The sequence below is a fragment of the Rhamphochromis sp. 'chilingali' genome, assembly GCF_963969265.1.
Source record: "Rhamphochromis sp. 'chilingali' genome assembly, chromosome: 5".
Lineage (NCBI taxonomy): Eukaryota > Metazoa > Chordata > Actinopteri > Cichliformes > Cichlidae > Rhamphochromis > Rhamphochromis sp. 'chilingali'.
The window spans coordinates 34,264,883-34,268,517 of record NC_137932.1 but is presented as its reverse complement, the minus strand read 5'-3'; the positions used below and the strand labels follow the sequence as shown (position 1 = coordinate 34,268,517).

Here is a 3,635-nt window from a genome sequence, read left to right as displayed (position 1 = left end):
AAATTACTTTGAATTTACTAACTATCTGGCAAAGGTTTAGTAAAAACTTCCTAAAATATCCATTACAAAGAAATGAAATCTTCTTGTTTTTTCAGTAAAACTCAAATTGGATTCAATAATTTTCCAAATAAACCTTAAAAATAATGACTGAATAATAAGAGAAAATGAAATGAATTTTACTTATTTTCTGAGTAAAATGAATCAATTTCACAAAGAAAACATCAAAACAGTAATTTGTTTTATTGTGGAAAATAAAACACAGTAATTTATAATATAACATTTTTCTGCTCGTATACACTGAATTCTCATCAACAATCTCCTGATCTCCTAAATACATTCCTCTGCTGTAAATTTGTTTTAGTGTCATAAACAGTTTATCACACAGCTTTGTGTACAGAGCAACAGCAACATAAACTGCATGAATGTAAACCAGTTTTGTAAAAAAGAAATTAATCTTTAGACTGTAATGTCAACATGAACCTGAAATTTGAATATCCTTTACCGTTTCCTTTATCTCTGTTACTTATTTATGATTGACAAACAAAAACTTTAGTTTGTCAATCTTTTGTTAAATTGAATCACTCAATATAACTGTAGAACAAAGGTTTTTCACTCATGTACATGGAATATCAATAATGTAAATCAACCTTTTATCCCAATTTGGATGTTTAACCTGAGAAAATCTAAGACACATGTAAGAGGAAGTAACATTTCTACAGCTACAGGACTGCACTTCTGTTAAATTTTAAAGTTGTTTTAAACCAATGTTTTATAGTAACATACACTATAAACAAAGAAAAGCTTCACTAGTGATTCCTCCAATTTGCTGCCTTTCAAACAGAATATTCCTAAGAAACTTGTAGGTAATAAAAAACAAAATTAAAATGAAGAGCACAAATACAGCCTGACACATTGCAGGTCATTTGGGTAAGATATGAATAAGATGAAATTAACTTAAAAACTGAAAAGATAGCTGCATCTAACAAAGACAAACCAAAGGTTTTCAGTGAGCTTACTTCCCTTTCATTCTTTCAGAGTCCTCGTTTAAGCCAATAACTTGTTCTTGAGGCTGTTCACTTTTGGTGAGAGCTTAGCACAATCCAGTTCAAGGAAAAGTTTCTGGAATACTTCCAAGGTGTATTTTAGCTCTTTGGGATAGGCAAGATCGACTGCATATGTCAATCCAACCAGCATTGCGCATGCTCTTGGAAAATTGCCCAGAGCAGGCATAACTCTCACACCCTCCAGCACAATGCCAATGTCATCCTCCTCAGATCCAACAGCCTTGATTTTGTAGATTTTCATCCTCTGTTCAGAAAGATCTTGTGACACACCATCCTCATCAGCATCCTGAAACAACAAACACATGGGTTTTCTGACTGTAGTTGCACACATGAAATATTTCCTGGACACATCCTGTAGCTGAATGACAAATAAAACATGATAATGCCTCAAATTATTTGAAACTTGACAAACACATATGAATAACAAAAACAGAATAATGTTTCTACTTCAACACTTACACTGTACTCTTTGATCAGTTGATCAATGGACTCCCCAAGGTACACCATCAAGCACTGAATAACCAGATTTCTGGTTATGTTATTGCTAGGATTGCTTGGTGACTGAAAATGAGCAAGAATTCCAAAAATTACCATCAGATAAGTGACCATTTATTAAGACAAAACTGTGAGAATTGGCAGTATTAAAAAAAACTGTTAAATATCAAATTATCATCACATGGAGCATTATGTGCGATAATTAGCTGATGTTAATGCACATGCCTGGGTGCTGACAGTCAACACAAAGGTATTGTCAACATGCTTGACAGGTTCAATCTTTAAATGTGTCGTTTTAGTAAATTACATTAATTTAGTCATTTAGGTTTTTTTATCTAATTTAGTTTATGTTCGTCAGAAAGGGTTTTTCCTTCTTGGGACAAAACAAAAACCCAGCAATACCTGTACTTGTGTTTTTTTGTTTGTTTTTTGTTTTTTGTTTTTTTTACTAAGAATAGACATGTATTTAAAATACAATTAAAACATGAAACCCATAATTGTGTTGTTAATTATATCAGTGACGTCCTGGCGTCCTCTTGCACTGACAAAAACATGCAAACAAATTAGTGGAGCTGTGCACCATGCAAATGAAATTTGACAAAAAAATTCTTTAAATAAAATTCCAAGCTGAAATGTCTGTGGAAAATACCTTGGCTATGATAGCCTGCAACTTCAATCCCATGCTGATCAGGTGAATTTAAGTTGAGGGATCTTCCATTACCTGAAAGGAAAGCAACATTATCATTTTTGACGTTTAGTCAGCTGTGTAAAAACCAAGGAGGAACCCACCCGGGGGATTAATAAAGTTTTATTTTATCTAATCTAATCTAATAACTTTAATCTCAGCCAAACCGATTTACTCACGAACAAATAAAACACTGAAAAAAACCAAACAATAACATTTTTAGGTTGTCTAAGTGACTTATACATTACGTTTAAACTGAGTAGCGAAACCCCGCGGTGATCTGAAAATGATGTGCCTGGAGTTGTGCCGTTCTCAGCGGCTTCAGTGACCCTCGAGCTCCCGGCTTGCTATCGAGCTGGTGGGTAGCAGATGCTCCGAAAACGTCGAAGCACTTTTGCAAACATGCGATATCTTGATAAACCGAGCAGATATTTGATGTTTACACAGCTACTTTCGCGCCTGAAAATATGTTAAAAGTTTATTTTGTGACCCAGAAAGATTACTAAGAGTAATTTTAAAACTTAGTAGCGGCCGCCATTATTGGAAACTGGAGTTCGAAAAACTGACTGTGGCTGACAAAATCACTCACAACTGACCGCAAAACCTTTTCATGAACTTTTAAACGTGGATGAAAGACGTTAAAACTCATCGGAATATACCGTTGATATTTTTTAATACGGTAAAACATGTGGTTAGTTAAAGCTGTTCAGTAACACAGTCGTGAAGGCTTGGAAAGTGACCTTGTGCTAGCAGTCCACTAACTGCCATTTGTGTAAAAATACGATACTATCATTACAGTGATGATTATTAATAAAATTTCGACGTATCATACTGTTTAAAACCTTTACTCAAAACCGATATACGTTATTGTTTAAACCGTGTCTTATATTTGAACAAATTAAGAAGTCTTACCTCTGACAAAATGGAGACGTCCACTCATGAAGCGCGTGTGTCCTGCACGTGGCACAAAGGATTATGGGCGGAAGTGTACAATGATTAAAATGAAAATGCTTTCATCAGTTAAATCTATTAGATTTCTTAAAATTTTTTAGTACTCAAACATTTTTTTTAAATCTACTCAACAAACCATTGCTGAATTTACCCCAAACAAAACTGTGTAAATTTAAATAACTGAACATCTCAAAATTGTTGAATTTTGCTTAGATTTGATTAAAACTACTCATACACGTTTTTACTGAGTAATAATTACTATTACTCTCCTATTAGATTCTAATTAACCCCAATCACAGTTTTTACAGTGTAGAAGGTGCTCATAATGGGGGTTAAGGCTCTTGCTCTCCTCAGTTTGCGGAGGAAGTAGAGTCACAGTTGGGCTTTATTGACCAGTGATGTTGTGTTTTTTGACCAGGAGATCTCTTCTGAGATGTGCA

General features: G+C 34.2%; 1 long non-coding RNA gene across 1 annotated transcript; it reads right to left on the bottom strand.

The window, feature by feature from the left end:
- Positions 1-225: 225 nt before the first annotated feature.
- On the bottom strand, positions 226-3,229 carry LOC308396689. The gene is made up of 4 exons (XR_013971604.1): positions 3,157-3,229; positions 2,209-2,280; positions 1,524-1,625; positions 226-1,350 (listed from the first exon to the last, which is right to left on the bottom strand). It is a non-coding gene; the product is annotated as an uncharacterized lncRNA (long non-coding RNA).
- Positions 3,230-3,635: the final 406 nt, after the last annotated feature.